The 24702-nt window shown below is 40.5% G+C and overlaps 1 long non-coding RNA gene across 1 annotated transcript in view; it reads left to right on the forward strand.

Annotated features, from left to right (window-relative positions):
• Positions 1-24702, forward strand: part of LOC147223624 (uncharacterized) — a 202496-nt gene that overhangs the window by 112857 nt on the left and 64937 nt on the right. Inside the window, exons 5-6 of the long non-coding RNA XR_015107582.1 lie at positions 20347-20421; positions 23108-23216. This is a non-coding gene — a long non-coding RNA (uncharacterized LOC147223624). The remainder of the gene's footprint in view (positions 1-20346; positions 20422-23107; positions 23217-24702) is intronic.

The raw sequence follows: 24702 nt of genomic DNA on the forward strand, positions 1-24702 counted from the left end.
ACTACCCACAGTTCACGAACATAGGTGAGGGTGGGAACATAGATCGATCAACCGGTAAATTGAGAGCTTCGCCTTCTAGCTCAGCTCTGTCTTCATCATGACAGAGCTTCACAGAGTCCGTATCACCGCAGACGCCACACCGATCCGCCTACCTATCTCGCCCTGTATCCTTTCCTAACTAATGAACAAGACTACGAGATACTCGAACTCCTCCACGTGGGCCAGGACCTCTTCCCTGACCAAGAGTAAGGATTCCACCCGTTTCCGGTAGAACATCATTGTCTTGGATTTGGAGGTGGTGATCCTCACCTCAGCCACTTCACATTCAGCTGTGAACTACTCCTGTGAGATCCGAAAGCAACCAGGACCACATCATCTGCAAAAGGCAGAGACTCGATCCTGCAGCCATCAAACCGGATCCCCTTCTGTCCATAAAAGTTATGAACAGAATCAGTGACAAAGTCCAACTCACACAGGAAATAAAACCAGCTCAGACACTGATCATACCGTGACCGAACAGCCCGTATAGCGGGTTCGGTACCCCATACTCCCGGACCCCCCCCCCCCCCCCCCCCACACACACACACACACACACACACACACACACACACACAGAGGATTGCGCATGGGACATGGTCGAATGCCTTCTCCAGATCCTCAAAAGACATGTAGACTGGCTGGGCAAACTCCCATGCCCCCATGAGGACCCCACCGAGGGTATAGAGCTGGTCCACTGTTTCACGACAAGGATAAAAAACACACGGCTCCTCCTGGATTTGAGGTTCAACAACCTGGCGGACCATTTGCCCCAACACAGCTGAATAGACCCTACCAGGGAGGCTGAGGAGTGTGATCCCCTATAGTTGGAGCACACCCTCAGACCCCCCTTTTTAAAAAGGGGGAACATAACCCTGGTCTGCCAGTCCACCTGCACTGTGCTCAACATCCATGTAATGTGGTAGAGGTGTGTCAGCCAGGATCAAGAGGCTTTAGGAACCCAGGGCGGACCTCATCTACCCCCAGGACCTTGCTGCCAAGGAGCTTTTTGACTGCCCCAGCACCTTCGGCCCCAGAAATGTCTGATCCAGAGTCTCCTGGCTCTGCTTCCTGATTGAAAGGCGTTTCAACAGGGTTGAGGAGGTCTGGAAAATATTCTTGCCACCGATCTACAATGTCTCGCGTTAAGATCAGCAGCGCCCCGCTCCCACTGTACACATTCTTGAGGGAGCACTGCTTTCCCATCCTGAGCCACTGGATTGTTGATCAGAATCTCCTCGATGCCCACCAGAAGTCTTTCTCCATGGTCTCCCCGAACTCCTTCCTTGCCCAAGTTTTTGCCTCAACAACCACCAAAGCCACATGCTACTTGGCCTGCCAGTACTTGTCGGTTGCCTCTGGGGCACCACTGGCCAGAAAGCCCCAATAGGCCACCTTCTTCAGTTTGAGAGTATCCCTCACTGCTACGATCCACCAGCAGGTTCGAGGATTGCTGCCCCGATAGGTGCCGACCACTTTACAGCTGCAGCTTTGGTCTGCTGCCTCAACAATGGAGGCACGGAACATGGCCCATTGGGGTTCAGTGTCCCCCACCTCCCTTGGGACATGGTTGTAGAGCCTCAAGTTACGTTTGGGTCTACCATGTCTGACCAACATCTTCCCCAGCCATCTGGCTGATGACCAGCCGGCTCACCACCAAGTGGTGATCAGTTAACAGCTCCACCCCTCTCTCCACCCGAGTGTCCAGGACATGCAGCCGTCCAACGACACAACCACAGAGAACCCAAAGAACTCTGGTCTCAGGTGTGTTGGTGCCACGTTCATACAGGGACAACTTATGCCTGAAGATGGTGTTTGTTATGGACGAGCACAGAGGTCCAATCACAAAACACCACTCGGGTTCAGACTGGCAGGGGCGTTCCTCCCAATCACGCCCTTCCAAGTCGCACTGTTGTTGCCCATGTGAGCATTGAAGTCTCCCAGTAGAACGAGGGAGTCTCCGGTAGGAGCGCTCTCTAGCAGCCACTCTAGGGAACCCAAGAAGGGTGGGTAAACTGAACTGTTGTTGGGTGCATAGCCACAGGCAACGGTTAGAACCCATTCCCCCACTTGAAGGTGGAGGGAGGCAACCCTGATCGTGCAAGCCCTGAGCCAGGGGAAAATCAACACTTGCCCGGTGCCTCTCCCTTTGGGCAACTCCAGAGTAAAAAAGCATCCAGCCCCTCTCAAGGGGCCTGGTTCCAGACCCCACGCTGTGCGTAGAGGTGTGTCCGTTTATATCTAGTCGAAATCTTTCAGTCTTGCGCACCAGCCCAGGCTCCTTCCCTGCCAGAGCTGGTGACATTCCATAAGAATAAGAATAAGAATAAGAACAACATTATTTATTCTGAAGGAAAGTGTTGAATTCCATGTCCCAAGAGCCAGCTTCTGTAGCCAAAAATGGGATCATCAAGGTCACCCACTCTGGCCACCGCCCATCTTGCTCTGCACCCGACCCCCTTGGCCCTTCATGTGGGTGGTGAGCCTAGAGGAAGAGGGACCCATGACAATCCTTCGGGCTGTGGCCCGCCGAGCCCAATGGCCTGAAGGCCTGGCCACCAGGGGCTCACCATCGAGACCTGCCCCAGGGCCTTGCTCCAAGAAGGCGCCCTGGTGACCTGCATCCTGGCAAGGATAAACTAGGACCAGAGTTTGTGTTCTTCATGAAGGTCTTCTGAGCCACGCTTTGTCTAGTCCCTCATCTGAGATCTGTTTTCCTTCAGTGACTCTTCTAGGGGCATAAAGCCCCCGACAACATAGCTCCCCGGATCACTGGGATGCGCAAACCCGTCCACCACGGTAATGTGGCAGCTCACGTAGGGGGAGGGGATAGCAGTTAAGGTAAAAAACGGGCCTGGACACCATGCGAAGAAATATAGTGAATGCTTCACCTCCTATCTCTATTTTTTATGATCTCTATCAGTCTCCTCCATTGTAACGATCCCTTGACTACACAGCTGGTAAGTCCCAAAAAAGGAAAGCTATAACAAGGCTCTTTTTTTCATATCTAGTTGTGATTTTTAATGGGGATGTACGTATGTGGGTTACAATTCGAGTAGTGGCCTATGAGATTTGAAAACCGCACGCTTTAAATCAAATAAAAATGATCATTGATTCAGTCAACTTCTTCAACACGAGGACTAAATCTTTCTTGATGTTTCCTCCCAACCCCTCATGTTATCCAGAGCAATTAATAATCAATGTGGATGATCTGCCAAGGACATCTTACATTTTAATGTTGGACAAAAGCCAAGCCAACAAGTCACACACAGTTGCAAACTTTTCACCTTCTATCTTTCTTACTCATTCCATGCCAGATGCTGAGCTGCACTTACTTCAAGTCATTTTGATTTCTCTCAGTTGGTTCAATTTAGTTTGAACTTACAGGAGAGTTTAAGCTGATGAATAGCTTTTATTGAACATTAATACATTCCAGCATTGAGATTAGTCAGCTTTTTCCAGGGTATGATCTGAGTCTGTCAGGGGGTGTGCTCAGCATTGATACACACACACACACACACACACACACACACACACACACACACACACACATACATATATATAAGCATTGAAGGAACAAAACCATGTCTTCTTTTGAGGGGCTAGGCCAAAGACCAGGTGTCTGCCTTCTGATGGAAACATAGGTTTGTAGTCATACCTGTACTTACACTATGCAGACCTTTTGGTCTCCTATTTTGCCAATAAGTTATTTCAAGTAAAGTAAGTGAACTGGACAAAAGCATGTTCAGCTTTATCTTTTCACATTCCAGTCCAGATAATCCCACTAAGTTGCTCCTTTGTTCAAACAAACAACACTCCATTAGCATAACACCCCCCCTCCCCCTATACCTACGTCCTGCAGATCCGCTCTTCCATTTACACAACAAGCCACCATAACCTAGATACACCCAAAAACCTGGCAATTTCATTGGGAAACTCCCCACAGGTCATTAGAACTGAAGAAGCCTCTCAGATGAAAGGTGAAATGTCTTCAAGTGAAGAAATTCAAGTCCAGTTTACTGAATTGCACCTTTTGTCTGAATTGCACTTTTTGTAAGTTGCTTTGGATAAAAGCGTCCGCCAAATGACTATAATGTAATGTAAGACAAGAAGATTTCAACAAGAATTTTCCATGACCTGGATGACTGAGAACCTCCACAGACATACAGTATATGTCAAATGCATTTATATCATACTATAGGTGGGCTCTTTTGACAGGCTGCAGTAAAGGTTATCTCATAAGAATTGGATCTACTCTGAACTAAGTGTCACTTGTGGCCATATCCTTTCATGAAGAGTGAAAATGAATCTACACAGGTTATTTTGCTTACACAAGTTTTAAAGTAAAACAGAAGGAACTCATTTTGTACCGCATCTGTCTCGCTACCAATGAAAAATACAGAAAAGATACAGTGAACTGGAAATCAGTTGTATCTGATTGAGTGTCATGGATAGAGGTAATTGATAGGGTGTAGATATCAAAATATGCGTCATTCTTTGTTTTAAAGATACTGTTTTGATACTCAATTATATACCTTCTGACCATAATAGTCCTTCTTTCAACTACATCCACCCATACACACACAAACAAACAAACACACACAAACCATAAGGTACAAATCTGCGAATCAGAAACAATTAGGGATTTGGCGACATGCTCAAGGACACATGTAGACACAGTTCTTGGACAAACCTGGGACTAAACCAATAACTGATCTGATTACCATCCAGGGACTCTCAATCCCTTGTGCGGTTGTCATCTTATCACAAATGTCAATCTATTCCTTTCTTGTCCATAAACTATCTCTATTATTTATCCTTCACAAAATTAGAGTCCTGACAACAGATCACACTCGATGTGAGTAATATCACAGACATTGACCTTCTCATCCCTCAAGCAGCCATAGGCTGGCACATTGATTGATCCTGCTGATGGCCTTGGTGCTAATCTTGCAAGAGGCCAGCAGAAGGTGACGGTGTTTCGCTGCTCAATCTGATGCAATTACCCTCAAAATAAACACGTTTTGGATAACAGCTGACCTTCCAGTGGGATGGAGGTGGATGAGTAGGGTGTTTTCAGGCTTGTTAATGACTGTTTGAGGGCAGTTATTTATCAGTCAAGGTACACTGTAAACAAAATGCCTAGCAATGTTTCAAGATGCATAAAAATATTGTAGTTCGGGCCTTGGGATCCTTTCTTTGCTCTAAGGGTAAACACACATAATATCCACTACTTCCATTATAAAATGTATTTTTTTTTTGTTATCAAATCTTCTTTTTCATTCCAGCTACGAGCCCTTTAATTCTTACATTTCATAACACTGCAAATCAGGAAAGTCATGTAACAACATCTCAGCTGATAACATTGCTACAGCCAATAATATAGAAACAATGTAATAGCATCAGAAAAACTTAAGTGAATACTGATCCAAGCAGCAGCCATTAGAGCAGATGACCTGCATACTTGCAGTGTTTACAGCATCGTTAACCAAAGCCTTGTCCTTGCCATAGGGGATCATAGATGAGACTGTTAATAATGTTGTTAAAGGCTGGCCCAATCGAGCATTGCCAAAAACGAGTGGCGTTTCCCTTTTAAGTACAGCACATCTGATTCTCAAAAAACATTCATCCAAGCTCCTTTTCTCAAGGATCACTAAAAACAGCAGCACATCAAATACTAGCAAACACAATCAATATTAAACTGAGTAAAAATGCGCTCTCAATTGGAAATCCTGAGGCCCATATAAAGAATCAAAAATATATTTGGTGTTTATCCTGTTTCATATTGTCTTCCGCTACAGTGGTGATATAATGATAGGGATTGTTTTTTTATTAAAACATACATACAAAACATACATTATTTTAAATAAACTAATTTGGATGAGTTAGATGGGAACAGGGTGTAGTTCATGAGTGTTTTTCATTGGTTTTTCAGGGCTGCCGGGATCTATTGAGAAGTTATTCGTGTTGACGTGCATCCTTAATCTATGACTGCACTTTTCCAGTTCTGTGAATTAAAAGAGATATATAAATATAGAGAGAGTTAAGAGCACAATTCAGTTTGAAACTTTACACCCCCTTTCATCAACCTCACTCTCCAACTGCCCATTTGGGAATGAACTCCACACAGGACTGCTTGCAGTGAGATGGGCATCTGCCAGTTCAGATGCACGAGAGTGCCTGCTCTCAGAAAGTTAAAGGGACAGCGACAAGCACTTAGCTAGTCCCTCAGCATCCAGTCCCATTTCCTTTCTCTTATCTAAAGTGACAAGAGGAATGTTTCTGCCCTCCTATGCCTGAGGCTCATCCTGCATTATCTGCCAGTGTACAAGCACCACCAGCTATCTGTGTCCCCAATTCCTTCCATCTAAAAATATGTTAAAGAGGATGACGGCATTGCTCGAAATTCAAGTGCATGGATAAGTTGTGGTGTTTGGACATTTTTCAAACTGGCAATCATATCACAGGATGATGGACTCAGAGCAAATGTGCGAGGAGCATTTGGATATCAGTGAATGAGCATTTTCCTGTATCCTGTGCCTTGCACTGCATTGCCTTCCCTACCACATGGCTGCGGTTAGCAATTGGATAAAGTGTGTGCGTGGAGAATGCAAAGTGACAAAACATGAACTAAAGCAGACACCCTAATGAGATATTGATTGCTCTCACTGATGTTTACACTTTTGCCTGTCTTATACTATGCAAGTCCACCACAAACAATCAGCCATCTGTTCAAGCACATTCTGATCTTTGTTGTGCAATTTAGATATGGCTGATGTTTGACTGAATTCCCTGGATATTATGACTGATAACAGAGGCCCACACAGATAAGTAATGCAGACTTACACTATTGACTTTTGTCGCATTCTCCAGTTGCACTAAAGATGCATCAACGAACATAAATTAATACATACATGATTATGTATTTTTTTAACAGCATCATACTGAATGACATGTCATGTACTATATGATGGACATGGCAAAAACTGCAGCAAAACTAAACACATCAAAATGTGGGATTATTAGCTGCTGTGACAGCTAAGACTCAAAAGGCCACAGACTCAAACACCACAGAAAAAAACACTCCTCCTCGAATATCAAGCCCGAGAAAGCCTTGGCAATTACTTCTGAGCCTTCGTCCAACAACTAAGCACCAAAGGCCCCATTTTTGGCTCATTTAAAATGTTTATTAATTTTTATTTCAGCCTTTGGGACTCCGATTAATTCTGATATTGTCCATTACGCATGGCTTATTTTATATCCACATAGTGCAAAACAGCAAAAGATTGAAACAATCGTTTGTTTCAAAAGACAAAAGAATTCAGATGCACTGCTCCCGTGTTTGTGTGGTGGCCTCGGCTGCCTAAAGTAAGGGCTGAGAGCTACCATATAATGAACCTGAGAAGCTACTCTTAGCGCAAAATCAATAGTGACGAGCTCCTTTAAAAACGCTCAACTTTGAGCCTTTTGTGCCCAAGAATACATCACAGATGTTAACTACAGTGCCAGTCAAGACAATAAGCATGCAGCTCACTCTCAAGGCTCTAAGTGCCTTTATCTCTCCTCAGATTTGAACGATTACTATTAGAATTACACAACTGTAGTCTCCTTCTTGCTTATTTTGTATGCAAGCTTGGAACTTCATCACCCCATGCCTCCTGTTATCACTTCAAACCACAAACTGGATGCACACAATTGTTTTGAGGCTTTCACTTTTCAAATTACCCACATTGATGATTTTACAGTGATAACTGTGGAAGAAATACAAATTTTGTGTGGTGTTTTTCAGTGTGGTCTTGTTATGTGAATGTGGTAAAAAAGGAAAACGAGAAAGAAAAAAAGACAGAAATAAATAAAAAAGAAAGAAAGAAAAAATTGCCAATAATTTGGGCATGTAGAAAAACTTGCCCTTCGAGAGATTGCCGTTTGCAGCTGCATTCACTTTCAAGCACACTTCAGCCGTCAAGTGCAGGTGACTGTAAGACATTCCAAGTATTTAAATACGCGTGTCTGTGTGCATTACAATATTCGAGAAACATTCTTCTCAGATAAGCTGCCCATCACTGTCACCTACAGGGCCATAATCATGTATGTGCTGGGCTTGTTAAGTGCCTTCCCACTTTCTTTGCTGCCTTGAATTGCAAATGTGATGAATTGAACCAAATAGATTGCACTGTCTGCCATTAACTAATTGGCAGCATTGTGTGCACAGCATATAATGGGGGAAAAAAGAAAGCAAAAAGGCAATGGCTATCTAATGTGTTGGATTGAACCAAATTCCACGCCAGACAAGATGACACTCAGGAGACATCCCCCATGTTTTCCTCTCATATTTTGCTTTTAATTTAGTGATGTGATTCTATAAAGGGTCTACTAGAATACATATACTGTAAAAACGAGGATGGTATTGTTAACTTTGAAATCTGAAATGGCCACAGAAATATCCCTTTCAATTTACTCTGGATAGTTTTCTTAGTGCACTGACACATGTAAAGTCCATGCTGTTCTAGTGGCACAAACGTTCACATATTAATGAGTTGTACTGAGCTCATGGTCTGCAGATTGCATGAAAGGATACTAGTCCCAAGAAGTGGCATGCACGTGATGTAACATAACTTATTGGTTTACAACTACTATGGAATTATAACAGTGAATAAATGGCTGCATATGTAAAGTAAAAAAAAAGGACAGTTTTGAGCGTGTAACAATTTTCCACACATTTACAATGATTTCTGTAGTCCATAGTTCCAGCCTACATAATTGTTTTCTATGCCAGTTAACCTCTCCGGGGGTTGAGTGAAATGCAGATACCTTTTGCTTAGCGATGCAGCAAGGGATGAACACTAAATTGAACGTTAGGACTTTTAAAAATAGTAATAGTAATATAAAATAAAATATCTCTGACCTGTCACCTCATAGCATGAAGCATTTGTCAAGATTTTACATTTAGAGTAGTTATCAACCGTCCTTTAGAATAGGGTTGTTGTTAAACTTTTAAAGCCACACATTTCAATTTGCAATCACAGTTTGAGTTTCAAAAATTTAAATCTACAAAAAATTCAACGAGGTTCCTGTTCTGGCTTCGACATTTCCCAAACCATTGTAGGATTGCTGACGGTGCAGGTGGATTTAATTTCTGTTTAAACCCAACAGTGCAGTGGCGGCTCGAAAATTGATTTGGTTACCTTCATGCAAAGTTGGCAGTGTAATATATGCAAATGTTCTTGAACACAGCAGTGGCTACATTGCTGAATAGAGTCAGTAGATTTTTTTCTGAGGCAGCTTTTAAATGTGTGTATATATACATACATATATATATTTACAAGGTACAAGGTACTGACTGTGCAATGATTCCCGTTAGACATCACAGCCCATAACAGCAGGTTGTAAGATGCTGGCAGGGAAGGCATACATACTGTGTCATAGCTGGCTGGTATGGTATGGGGGTCCCAGGGTCAACGTGGAAGACACCTCCAAAGGTGATTCAGAACAACTGAGCCAAGGTCATGTGGGACTTCTAACTTCCAATGTAGTGGTGGGTGTAACTACCCCAAGTGATAACATCAGGAAGAGAGAGCATGAGAAGCAGGAGCAACATCAGGGTCTCAAGGAAAAGTTGAAGAATATTTGAGGTGAAATGACAAGTGTTTTTTTTTTAATAAAATATTTATTTTAGGGTCAAAACCATTATATTAGTGCTAAGCTACATTTCTTTAGTTAACAATATTATTCCTTTGAGTTTCAATTTAAAATCTGCAAGTGTTCCCCGTGTCTGCCTGGGTTCGTCCGTTCCTTAACTCCCGCAGTCCAAATAATAATTTGAAGCCCAGACGTGTGAATGAGGAAATGAAGGGCTGCATGTCTCTATATGCAGCCTTGTGATCGACAGGCAACTTGCCAGGGTGAACCTCTCGCCCAGTGACACTTGGGATGGGCTTGTAAGCCCCTGCAACCCTGAGTGCAGGATAAGTGGTACTGATTACGATTGAATGAATGCATGCATAACTAAATTTTAATGAGCGCACCTAATCTGCTTACTTTATTTAAAGTAGTCATTAGACAACAAACACACAAACAAACCATCAAAATAGTAAATAGATATATCAGTAACCACTGACTGTAGAGTCAATTATGTCAGGAGTAACGCCAGAATATTTTCGTTATGATTACTTCAAATATGACTAGCTGTTGAAGCATGCAAGAAGTCTCAACTTAAATGTAATCTAATCGAGAAATGTCTCTGTTTTCCTTTTTTTGAGACATATGTGATCTAAAAAAAATGTACCAAGAGCGCCAATCACTCATTTGGTAGTTTGGTTTTCTGTTTCTTACTACAAGAAATTACCATGTTCTTTGCAATAAGGATGGCATTTAGTCAAATTACTTTTGGTTTGTTAAAAGATTATTTCTTCTAGAAAGGAAATGCAATACATTATAGAATCCTCTAAACCCTCTCCCTCTTCTCCAACATCAAATTAACACCTCGCACAGACCTATGCTTTCAAACACATGATAGCTTAACCATTGCCAATCCTGCAAGCCCAGCCTCTCCCTCCCCAAAAGATAGCAGTGGCATTCTTGTTTATTTCAGTGACTGTTTTTTCCTCTGTGATTTTATGAAAATCAAACTGAGGGAAAAACTTTGATGCTCAGCATCACAGAAAAATGACAATTCTCAATCCCCTTATTCCAAAACAGCCCCCCATCAAAGAAATCACATATAAAATAAAATACAAACTTGTCTATACACAATTTGTACATATACGCATGTGTCTTGAATGGAAAAAAAACAACAGCATCACAAACTGAAAAGCCATTTTTAATGAGCCTCTTCCCCTTCCCATCAATCAGAATGGAATTAGGACAGTGCTAAGCGACTGAGAAGAGGGAAGCTAGAAGAATGGGGGCACAGGGCAGAAGAAAAAGAGGAAGAAAAAAAAAAAAAAAACTTCATTAAGGCCATTCTAGTTGAGCTTCTGAGGGAAGGAGAGAGAGAGAGATACTTATCCAGACATACTTCTCCAGTCCTTTCTCTGCCACTTAATCAGAGGGACAAAGTTATGCCTGCCAGACCATTTGCTATTCCAGCTAATCCCTCATCACAGTATTTCACCAGGTTTGGTATTTGGCTATCTACATTAATTAATGTTCGGATGGACGCTGTGTTGATAAGTGACACACAGCTGATAATGAGAAATCATCTGCACAACCGTATCCTCTCTCCATCACATTCCGTTCGTCAGTGCTGATACCTCTTTGCTCAAAACACCTTGTTGTGTTTACCTGTGCCAAATTTCATTTATTGATGATTCAGGCTGTTTTTGGTGCCAGAGGAGATAATGTACTGTCTGCACTTTGGTAGATAAGTGTTTTCTGGTGAGATAGTTCTTGTTCAGAATGTCTCTCCTTCCATCTCCTTCTCTAATTTGATCTTTGCTTCCACTTCTAGCGTTTTTCTTCTCCGCTCACTTTCTCTTTTATTCCACATTCTTCTTACTCCCCACGCCATTCTCTCATGTTCACTCCCTCTATCTCCCCTGTCTTTCTCATTTTTTTCATTTACTCCCAAAGGAGGGTTAGAGCCTCTATCTCTCTTTCGCACACTTTCCTCGTTTTCAGAATGTCTCCTCTTCCCCTTGTCGTCTCCATCGATATCAATAGAAGTGAATTGCCTTACTGTGGGTGCACAGATTCTCTTCCATGAAGCCTCTCCTTTTCCCCCTTCTACCATTTTCAGGTTGCGCCCATACTTTAATATTCCATCATACATCTTTGTGTTTCTTCCTTACTCTTTGCATTTTTTTCTAGTCCTCCTCTCTCTCTCGCCTCCCAGAAATGGTACTTTCTCTGTTGCACTCTGTCAGTCATACGTCAAGTGTACGGTGATGCATATCAATCTGACACACAGCTTAGATTCACAAACATGGAAAGCCTGATGCCCTTTGCCTCCTTTTTGTCTTTTCCTGTTGATTCTTCCCCCCTCTTGTTTCATTTATCTTTTCCCCTGAAACTTTTTTAACCTCCAATCCCCTCGCTCAGTTGTGTTTGTTCCGTTTCTCTCTCTCTCTTTCCTTTAAGACTAAATCCTTTATCAGCCAAGATGTGTTGACTTTTTCATATTTGCAAAAACCCGAGCATCACTACACCTCGGTGAAGCTTGCTATATTGTTTTCCCCAATCACCTTTAACAGAGCAGCATATCTTGCGGATCATTTCTTTGGTTTTTATTTGTCTGTTTTGGTGTGCCATCCTCTCGCGCTTTTACGTTGTTCTTCCCCTGCTTTTTCCATCTGTCCCTTACTGTCACTCATCAGGATTTTCCCAGTAGAGATTCAGAATATTTCAGAGCATGTCACTGAGGATTTTGCAGATCCCATCAGTGAAGGGAAACTACTGTTTCCTCAATCCCCTTATACCCACTTCCACCTATTGCAAACAATAGATTATGCCCTAAAGTTATTCCACTTTTTTTTTTCCCCTAGCCTAATGATTAAGGTCTTGATTAAGAACTAAAGACTAAGGCGCAGACCAATTTCCTATGTAAGAGTGCCCTCATGTTTCAAGTCTAGGATCCTTGAAGTTCTTTAATTTCTCTCGGTGGAGAGTCACCACCAAAACCCAAAGCGCCCAGTTTATTTACCAAACTGCCAAGTTGTCATTAGTTTGTGCATACAGCCATGATCTTACAATCGTTAAAATTCAACTCTTACATAACTATCAAGGACACATTATCTCTTGCTGAGATGAAGGACAGAATACACTTTGTGTGCAGATAGAGGCATACAGATTCACATTCTCTTATTTATTTATATGCTTCATTTACATATTTACTTTCCTCTCTCCATTTTGGAAGCCTCATTGATTCAAAAGGAATGAATGCTCAATAAGCACAAGCCGTGTGTGAAATATTCAAATGGTGCCCTATTTACAAAGGCTGGAGAGTTTCTCTCCCGCTTCCGTCACATGTTTGTTATGTGATATAAAAAGAGAAGCAGCCGCAGCAGCTCCAGAGACTTCTTCCACACATATTATGCGCAAAATGCAATATTTTTATAGAAAGTGGCAGCACATTAAGTTTGCTGCATTCAAATCTGCTCAAAATGTAAGCAGTTGTCAATGTTACACCGAAAGATAGGTCTTGATTTATAGAAAGGGAAGGGTCTGCTCCCATATGCACAGAGGGATATGGTGTTTAAGGACCCGGGTTGATACAGTTTATGTGCCAAAAAGCTGCTATCTTTCCTAGTCAGAGGTTGGCCAGGCAAGCTGGTTGTTTGAAGTGGCACTCTCTCCATGAAGTTTGATCAAGTCTGAGAAAGTTTGTCATGTTGTTCCACCTTTCATATTCCTGTATGTAAGGGGATGGGAAAGGATGTTTGCTCTTATTTCTTGCCGCCCTATCAATTTGAACACTTACGGGTAACAGAGATTTTTTTTTTTTTTTTTTTGCCATTGCTGTAAAATAATTGTGTAGCTACTCATTCTTTCTCTGCTTTGGAGAATAAGTGGGCCAGGAAGGCCAAACCTTATTCTTAATAGCGCATATCCTTTATTGTCTGTCAACCCCATAGCTGCACATTGAGTTGTTGTTGTTTCACATATTTTTCAACTTTTACAATGATTTGCCTTATAGACTACAATATTTTTCTGCATTTTTTCTCCCTGAGTCTGAAATCATTTTTGCTCTTTAAACTACTACTCATCCAGATAATCCCATCCCCCCATTTCTTTCCTCCATGCATTTTCCTCTCCTCAGTGTAACAATATCTGCCTTAGGCTTACAGTTTAAGCTGGGTAGAAGCCCTTTTAATTCCATCAGAAATGAATACCTTTTCTTGCATTGGTTAATTAAAGCAACTCTGTCTCACATTATTAACATGACTCCTAAGAGATCCATCAGAGCCCCTGGCCAGTAAGTGAAAATTGGGTCGAAAGGGGAAGATAGATGGATAATGAAAGAAAGACAGGTGGCAATAGTGAGAAAAGCTTCAGGGAGAAAGCAAGACCATATTGTGTTGAGACAGAAAGCCTCAAGAGTGACTCAGCCATTGTTACTCATCCTCTCCCTTTTGCAGGAGGGCTCATGTCACAAGTATTTTAAGTGCTCTCCATTTCGTTGTTCTTCTTTAATCCAGTTAGATAACTTGCTTCCTCCCTCCTCCTCTTGTGCCTTTCTTTCTATTTCTCCTCTCTCCTCCTCCGCTCCCTGCTGCCCACTCAACAAACGGCGAGTCTTACGCTTTCTGACACAAGAAAGGCTGGAGTGTGCCTAAACAAGGTGGAAAAAGCAAAGGGTAGAGGAAATGAGAGCAGGAAGGAGTGCGTGCGATGGAAGATGACAGAGATGTAGCAGTAGTGGTAGGTGTTTGAGAAATCTGCAGGTCGTCCAGGCTCATTTGTTATGAGGAGGGATGAAAATGGACAAGAGTCAGGACAGTCATGAGTGAGCTAAGATGTGAAACCTGTACAGAGCTTGTAACTGAAGAGCACACTTGAAAAAAGGTGTGAATTTGAGTTTGATTTTTCAAAAGAACTGGAATAAATGTTTTTGATCATGCTTTGTATTTCTATTTATACTGTGTTGTTTATCCAAACACACACTGTTGGTCTCTAGTGGATGTTCTAATATAACAGATGGTTTCTCAAACTGATCACAATGCCGAGTTTCTCACATTTTCTTCTTTTAGCAGAGTTTTTTTTTAAATAACAGGCTGAGTTGCATGGATACAAATTTTCGGCCGGTATCCATTACCCTCACCGGTATCACTTGACAAGAAATACATTTACCACAAGGCCGTTATCACCAGCTCATCATTAACATAAGAACAATTACAAATTAGGGTGTTGTAGTGCAGGGACCTTGGACTTTAATTCTTTGCCAAGATAAGGTAGCCACTTAGCGCAGGTGATGAGCAGCGGCTTCATTCTTACATACCCTCAATGGAAGAAAAAAAAAAAAAGATAGCATTGAGGGAGACTTTGCTAGACCAATAGTACAGACTAGTGGTTCATCAATGCCATTACATGAAGAGTTCTGTTAGTCTACTTTGTGTTTCAGTCTATTTAAAGATGTCTGTGAAATGTGTGTATTACTCTTTGATAGTGTATGTAAAAGCCCAGCCATTTCCTGAGAAAGCCTGAAGTCTCTAATTTGCTGATCATTCTCACTACCAAAGAAATTAATTCAATGCAAGGAGAAAGTGGGAGGGTCAGACCTCTGTGCCTACTAGAAGTTGCATGACCTAAAAATGCCCTTCCTCTGCCTCAACTCCATAAATCAAGGGGATAGAGAGAGTCCCCTGACGCCTTAAGTCTTTGTCCTCAAAGGTGATAAATTGATCCCTGGTTGGCTAATAAGCAGAGACACCGGGCACCCAAAACTTCCCAAAGATTTACTCAACGACAAGTGGATTTATAGTGGAGGAAATGTAAGCAATCTGCAGAGGAAAATCTATTTATGTTATTCATCCCTGCCATACTCAGAGGGGTTTTCCTTTGGAAGATCAGGGTTGTGAGAGGAGTATTACAATAGACAATAGAAATAGAAATAGAGTATCTGTCAAGGAAGTGATGCAGGTGATAGAATTACCCTCTGTTGATTGATGAACATGTGTGTCCAATTACGAAGAACCTCAATCCAGACGGCTGCCTCCAGATGAGTATTTCAATACAATTTTGAGATTTCATTCACCTCCTTCCCCCTTTTTATTGCATCAGAGCCAAAGCGAAAAGAACTGAAAATAAATAAATATGATGCTAGCTTTGGCAGCAGTCTCACAAACTGATGGGAGGCAAAAATGCAGAGGGCAATCTAACAGCACGCAGCCTTTACCAGACATAAGTGAAACCTTTTAAAGCATCTCCACTTGTCATCACAAGAGCGTGAGGTGATACGGTGACAGGAAAAGCAGTTGTATAAGAAGATGATCAATGCAATCATCTTTTCAAAAGCTGACTGGGAAAAGGGACAGAATGCAGTAGCATAGAGCTTCTTATGAGGGCTAAAGGCACATGGATGTTTCCTTCCCCTCCTCTCTGCTTCTCTACGTCAAATTCTCCCACTTTAGCCTTAATGTGTCTTCCCTACCTTCCTTGCTCCATCGTCCTGTATCATACTCAGTTTCATCATCTCATCTGATCTCTCACCCATTACCCTCTTTGACTCCTCATCTCTCATTCATCTTTTTTGCAGCTGAACCGACGGTCTCAATTTTTGTCTAGCCTGCGCTCTCCCATGCACACTCCTCTTCCCTGGCAGCCTTTGACAGCATGCTTATCCTGTTAGGTTGATGAGATATTTGAATGATTAATAAAAGCTAGATGAGCAAATTGTGGAAGCCTTTGGGGAGGCGCCATTTCAGGGTGATGGGAAGTTTTCAAACAGAAAAACTCTTTGAATATGAAGCAGACTCATCTATTCAACATTACCCCTGCAACTTTCTGAAGGCATATTAATTTGAGCACAATATGTATAGACAAATACTCAACAGTACAAACAGCACAGTTATTGTAGTTTTGTTTACAATTCACTTGTACAATATTATATTCTCCGCTTCCACATTTGCATATAATATATTTACTTTCATTTCTTGCAGTTGCTCTCTGTATGCTGCTGTCCCCTTTGCTGCATTTATCTTCCTTAGTCATATGAGTTATTATCTATCATGTGCACAGGTACACATCAACACACACACACACACACACACACACACACACACATACACTTTGCTCCTCTGCATTTGATTGTGGATGGCAAACTGAAACTGAGGTTTATCTATGCAATGAAAATCTAATCTCAAGTATTCAGGTTATTCATAAAAAGAGAGGGCTCAGTATTTTGGAGACACTAAAAAGCTAACAGTTACTCTTGTTCGTAAGATTAAATCTGCACAAAATCTTGCTCCATGAGAAAAGGACTTGATATTTGTTCTTTTAACTTTGACGGTAAAGTTTTTTTTTTTTTTGTACTGAAACAGCTCACAATGCATTATCTGTCTGACAATTGCACCCCTATGCAAATGTGTCTCAAAAATAAAACCCGATCTCGCAGTTGTTTTAGTCATTTATTTATTTATTTGTTTTCTCTTCACGCCAATTCTGAATTGACAACTAAGTACCTATAACTAATTCCATCTACGTCTAGCTGTGACGCTACCCTGTGCCACTGCCGCGGGTACAGAGCGAGAGAGAGGTAGAACTGAAAGGCATCACCTCACAAATGTTCATTTTTAGCCAGCTTGTTTCGGCACAGCGCAACAGAGCTGACAAGCTGAGCACAGAGTTTTTGACACAATGGTGTCAAACTCGGGACTGTGATGTTCTGCTCACACAAGTGAAGAGCATTGCACCTGCTGGCAACATTCAGACACAAACACAAACAGCTTGTTATCAACTCTGTGTTTGCAATTGGTGTGTTTCAGAGCACTGTGGATCCTGCTTACAAATAGGCTTTGCATTACTTTATATTACAGCGACCTGCTGAGAGGCTTCATGTTGACTCTCTCAGAGCCTTTGAAAGAACCAGGCAATGGCACCAAAATTATTTTATAATAGATGTGAATATGACTTATTTCACTTGATTAACTGGAGCTACTCAGTCTTTGGAAAAAAAGAAAAAAAAAAGATAGAAGGGTAAACCATGCAGAACCACACTTTTCTACTGCATTATTCAAGAATTTCTCTCGTCATTTCCAGCTCTTTGCATCTGTTCTGAGCAATTATTTACCAGATGGGAGTCTCACTGTTTTCGATGCCATGCCATGCTGAGCCAGTGCTGAAAGGATGTCGATTCCTTTCAGAGTGTTTCAAACTGTGCCACCAAGTTGTGTAAATTCTGATCAAATCAAAACTTTAAACAACCAATGAGCAGCCATTAATGTTAAAGTTGTTCTTGTTTTATACAATGATGAGGAAAACTCATTTCTTGAAAAGAAAACTTTTCAGTATTGTGGAACTTTATGGGAAGTATGGGTTACTTTTGCAACCAAGAACTATTTGCCTTCAATTCAGTTGACCCACTTTAATCACTCTAGATTACATTTACTGGGAAAAAAAAGAAGAGCAGCATGTTTAATATCAAAAAAGAACCTTGATGTAATGCTATATTAACAATAATGATGATAATATTACATGTATTTATAAAGTACTTCATCAAACTGCTCAAGAGGTTTAAATTGCTTGCAAATGCATAAACTTATGCATTAAAAAGAAATTGGGGTCCTGTTGGACGCCTGGGATAGTGGATAAGGCTCAAGATATATTAAGTAATTATGTAGCTATGAATGACTGCTTTCATATTTGTGACTCAACTGTCAGTGTATTTAATATTAAAGCCTACATTGATAAATGAGGTAACACATCTGACACTTCATCATAGTCTTTAAGTTGTTTTACAGTTACATTCCAATAAAGACTGAGGTTACTCTTCGTACCGGAATCATATACCCATTGCTGTTTGGTGCAACGGCATCATATTTCTTGCATTTTGTCAGCACCAAAATGTGCAGTAAATTACCATCAATGTATGGCTGGAAGAGACCTTTCAGGCAGTTTTTCATGGTACAGTGATTAAAAAATAAATAGATAAAAACATTAAAAAGCTTTTTTCTCCCCTTTGTAGCTGCTCCCACCTGACTGATATTTTAGAGGATGTGTATGGATGAATAACATCTTCACTTCCATCTCAACATTCTAGTGGTTTATGGAGTAGAGGCTGTGTCTCTGTTGGTTACTGTTCAGTGCATGGTCATAAGCAGGCAATTTATGTCGAGAGTACAGCCAGGAATGCTGATGCTACTGTCAGAGAGTAGAGATACTGTCTGCTGTGACTCACATTTAATGGAAACTGTAAAGTCCGCAAGAACATGTATTAAGTCATGCACCTCGCAGTATGTGCTCACACAGAATGAGTTAACAGATCCTTTTGCTCTTTTTGACACCTAAAACCGGTTTCACATTTTCAGCCCCTTAGATCACTTTTCAAGTCTAGTTTGAGGTCTAAGAGCACGGAGTGTTGAGCCGGCAAGTAAGTTAAAATAGCTATGTGAACACCTCATTAGCTCTGTTTTCCACTGACTTTTGTACTTCTTGAAATTATTAGTCAATACAAAGACAATGATGCAGCCATGCCTCTTCACACAAAGCCAGCGAGTATGTCACAACATCATAAATGTGCATTTATCCAGCAATTACCTGGACCTCTAAGGCACCATTGTTATTTTATAGGGATTTTAATTGCTGTCGACAGGTGTCCATTGGCATTTCTGGCTGGGTGGCCATGGTGATGTTTCTCTAAATCATTAAGAGAATTATACAAGCTAATTAATCAGTATGCTTCGAATGGGTTATGCAAGCAGAAGCTAGTCTTTGTTGGCCTGCATATTAAAAAGAGTTCATTTTGGATTGGTAGAATTAAGTGAAGGGGGTGAAAGAAACTTTGATCTCAACAGTAAACATATGATTTTTGCATATCATGTACTTTAGCGAAATTAAGAGGATGTGCAGAAGAATTACAGATGCACGGAAAATTGTCAGCCCGGACCCAAATTTGAAGTGCTTTGAAGATACAGAATATTAATTCATAACAGGAGATGTGGAAAGGTGATGTGTGCTGGAGATCAGCATCTTGTTTATGTCACTGAACAGCAAGACAAAAAAGGTAGACGAAGAGGTTTTGTGATATTTTACAATGGATGTACAAATGCAGGTAAATAGTTTCACAGACATCACAATAAAACATGAGCTATTGTCAAGACAGATTTGTGCATCTGTGGTCTCTTAGAGCCTGTCCGTGTGTTTAAAAACACTATCAGGCTCCTCAGATAAAACTTTGATTTGATTGCATCATTTCCAACTCGTTAATGTGAAGAAAGTTGTTCAAAATCATAACAAAATCAATAATTAAATTGTGATGTCACTGGGTATGAGTATGTGTTGTTTGCATGAAAAATGTATTACTTAGTTACATATGATGGAGTAGGAGAAGAAAATCATTTTCAGACATCAATTCTGAGAGGGTGATATAACCAACCATCTTGCCATCCTGTCAACAGTGTGCGTGTGAGATACTTTCAGCATTTGTGCAGGAATCTATTTTTAGCAGCTCTTATTATGCAGAATGGAAAATCTCCTCCTCGTCTTCCATGAAAGGTGTTTGTAAACCTTAAGTCTCATTCATATCCATCGATATTTGAACATTTATCATTTATTCATAACAACTGTTTAACAGAGGTCTAAACTAATCGAAATATTTTATCACTAAGTAAATACATTAACATTATCAAGTGTCCTAACCTATTTCTTTTTCTGCAGGGGGAGTTCTGAGGAGTTCTCTTCTTTTTCTGTTCAAGTCTGGAGCAGCAATTGCAGCAATTTATTCCAAGGAGGGTAGGAGATCTTTCTATATTCCTATTTTTCTATATTCTAAAATATATCAAAAAACACTTCTCTGTTAAAAAGTGCTTTTGTCTTGAGTAACACTGAATGTCAATGCTTATACTAAAATGACAAAGTTACAATGGGACCTTGCACATTGGTTTCAGGGTGAAACTGAAAGAGTTCATTTGTAAAGAGCATTAATTTCTGTGTAAGATTGATTTCTCTGTTGCTGGAAATTACTCTTGCTAGTCTCTGATATACAATAAAGTAAATGTTTTGTGACCTTTTTTCAATTTTAATTAGTTTCTGGTTTGACTCAGTCACAATCTGTAAATCACCAGCACTTTTATCATGGACTTTTTAAGATGGCAATATTTGTGATGCTGCCATTACGCCACCTTATTAGTTGGGCGTCCAATAGCATGACTGAGTCCTGAAATCTCTCTCCTAAGCAAAGTGGCAGACAAAGAGAATGTTATGGTGCCCCCTGGAGTAAAGTACTCTCAACTGCTGCTGCTGCTTCTGCCTGTCTGTTGTAAGAGGAAATGTGGACTCATTAAGATGCAAAAATGGCTTTCTCAACTGGATATTCTCACAGTGTAAAGGCAGGTGACAGACAGACTTAATAGGTCTGAGGAAATGCATTGGGCGTATAACATAAAAGCTTCCTGTGAAAAAAAATATCTGTTCACTGAATGAAAATTGCAAGCACGCAACAATGTGTGAGCTTATTAACGTGTAAAGCAAAAACCTCAAATAATCAACATAATCAACTACAACAAAAAAATTACCTCCAATTGGACATATTATTTATTAGCTTTTATCTCAATCGACAATCATCATGCCAAAAGTATAGTTGAGATCACCTAGAACTAGGAAACAGTTGCCCTCTATCACTGTGCTGGTTTTCTGATCATGTCATAGTGTGCTTTCCCCTTGTGGACTTGTAGATGCAGCTCGAATCAGAATGTTTGTGTCATTGTTCCCTGGGTGGGAGCCAGTGGACCCTCCAGCTTTCCTCTCCATAGGATTTTCACTGAACTTATCAAATGCACTAACAGACTTCTGCTGTGTGCTATTTTTCGTGGAAATCACCACAGAGCTATATCTGTGCCTTGACCCAGTGTTTTGAGGAACATTGGTGCAACTTTTTTTTTTTTTTATTGCAACTCAAATATATTTCCCAAGTGTGTTAAATAGACTTGTTAAAGCACATGGAGGCAATTATGCTATTCACTTGAAGCATTTCACAGACACTGCCCTCGATCCCCTGTGGCAATAACTTAAAAAATAGACAGTGATGTGAACCACTGCTTTAAATCATAGTTGACAGATGCAAAGATGATTTCAAAGAAAAATTCGAAAATTAGTAAATATACTTCTATAAATATATTGGAAAATAATTTTTTATATTTGTTTTATGAACCAAGGCATTATAAACTAAATATCGTCTCCATTCCTAGATGGGTATCTTAAGTATTGGGATTCCAAGCCTGGCCAAGTTAATTCAACACCACAGCCAACAATACAGTTATGAGTAACATGTGGTCATAGTTGGAAAAATTAAGAGTTTTGCTGTAAATTCAAGAATTACAGTCAATAGTGGTTTCCTCTACTTTGAAAGAGGATCTATTCTAATTTTCATTGTTGGTATCAGCCAGATTTTGTGAAACATAGATGTGTAAAGACAACTGATACAGCAACAGCCAGGGGCAACATAAAACGATAATAACAAAGTCAAAGTCAGCTTTATTGTCAATTTCTCCGCATGTACTGGACATGCAGAGGAATCGAGATGACGTTTCTCACAATCCCATGGTAAGTATGAAGTGCACACAGATAAAGACTGATATTTGAGTTGCAGCAGAATTCTTTTTTTTTCAGTTTAGTGCAAAAGTCAGTGGGATATGCTGATAACATATTGAAACATTGTCACTTTATCTTTTTTTTTTTTTTGCACTACTGCTACTTTGCACTGAAAACCTTCATGCTGCTATTGTCCATTTATACTTAATATCGTAAAGAAAGTTTTGTCCAGGGTTCAAGGATGCTTCATATTCATAGTCACTCTGTCATTCAATTTTAGTTACTTTGTGATACAAATTTGCAAATGTTAAATTCCTCACAACAACTTCATTCACTGACAACCAAGGGTCAGTGAACGGGATCAGACTATATTTTCACTCTTCAAAAAGTTACATACTGGAGCTCAGCAAGAAAATGATTGCGTGTAAATATGCACTTGTGAATATCTGTTGTGGACCAGCCATGGCGTCTATGATTTATGATACCGCTTGAAGGGACTTGTACTTTCATGAGGTCACATGAGTATCATGGCAGTCAGGCATAGCACACAGTTCATTTCAGCCCTGTTGGCAATTTGGAGGGATGCCAAAACAGCTTAAGTAGATTCCAGGTTGCACTTTTGCATTTATGCAGCACATACATATAATATATACTGAAAATACTCATCAAATTCTCACGTGTGCACTCATAAACACGTGTGGTATTGAATAATCCTGCTTCAAACCCGACCGTCACATGAACCTAAGGTTTACGCTGAAATGCATACCAGCGGTTACAAATAATTTGCAAAATCATCTCTTTCTTTCACTGGGAACTATGCTGGATGGTGATATTTAACATGACTTAAACTCCAAATAAAGACTTTTATGTTCTCTGTTCCATTTCACAGGTTGGGACAAAGGGGGCAATAATTTCATTGGTGGGTCGGTGAGGGAACACTGCGGCAACAGGCAACATGTTGGCACCTGCATGAACCTGAAGGACAAGCCTCGTTCTTAGTGAGATGTTTTGATGATTTTTTTCTTAGCACCCATCTCAAAGGTTTTGAGAGTATAAACACATAGTTTGTGTGCATCTGATCGATACTAGAGTCTAGTATCATTTTGTGCTTTTCAAGCATTGTCTAGTAACTAGACAATGATGAAAAGCACAAAATAACCTTTTTGTCGTGCAAATTTCTTTTATTTGGGCTTTGAATATAGTAAAAATTGCTTTTACATGGTGCAAAAAAAAGAAAAGACTACCATTGCTGCTGTGTTTTCGCATGTCAAATCCTTAATGTCACGTAGGTTTTGCTTTGTTGTGTTTTTTTTTCCTCTCCAAAGAAAATATGGTAAAATACAGGAAAAAAGATTAGATAAACGCAGGACAACCATCTGGTAATTCATTTATCTTCGAAAAAGAGACCACATTCATAACGGTAAGCAGACAATGTAATTATTCGATGACTTCACAAATTGGTCACTATATTTATTGAATATCTAAAACACTCAGACCTGCTCTTAGGAGGAAATCCCTGCCCTGGTGAAATGATGTAGCTGAGGAAAGGCATTCAGCAGGGTATAAATATTGCACAGTGGTACATGGAGGCCTTTTTGGCCAATAAATTATTACAAAGTTCAATGGCTTCATGCCAGCCACTGAGTATATCTTGCTCAACTTCACCCTGCTATAAGTTGTGGCTGGGGAATTGTTGTTATACGTACGCCACAAATATCTAACCACAATAACAGGAATCTATCACACTCATCCCACACGTGGCCTGCTGACACGCATGCACGCACACACACACACACACACACACACACACACACACACACACACACACACACAGATAAGTACAGGCAGACATGCACGATGTATGACTGTAAGCATTACTTATGATTCTTAAGTGAGGGCAGGAATGTTCATTAAGTGGGTACTGTATACTATAGAGGAGCTGTCAACAACACCATCCTTTATTGAAATATACTATATTTCAATTTACTTTAATGAAAGTCACCTCCTAGAAGATGCAATATTTTATCCCACAGCAGAGTAAACGCTGCCAATTCTCTATGGTTGTTCTTAAGACGAAAATCAGGATGAAGAATGATGAGTCTAGTTGTTCAAAATCAGTAGAACAGAATTGTGAAACGAATCCATCTTCTGCTTTTTCTGCTAAAGCACTTTTCATTGGCATAAGATAATCATGTAACTTAGCAGAGCATGAAGTTAATGGTTAATACATCTGATTGTCCCAGTACAATGAAAAGAATAAAAGCAGATCAAAATGAGCATCTAAATGGAAAAGGAGTTTTGCTTTCCATACTGCATTGTCAAACCAAAGACATGTCGGGCAGGTTGGGTCTTTTAGTGATTAGCAGAGAAGCTTAATCCCTTAGCTGCTGACATATTTCTTTTGAAAACTGCTTGTCTGAAAATGACAGATATGCACTGGGAAATGGATCAAATCTGTTTCATGTTAGATAGGACCAAGCTCTT

The sequence above is a fragment of the Fistularia commersonii genome, chromosome 19 (assembly GCF_037954325.1).
Source record: "Fistularia commersonii isolate RoL2024-O1a breed Wild chromosome 19, RoL_Fcom_v1.0, whole genome shotgun sequence".
NCBI classification, from domain to species: domain Eukaryota; kingdom Metazoa; phylum Chordata; class Actinopteri; order Syngnathiformes; family Fistulariidae; genus Fistularia; species Fistularia commersonii.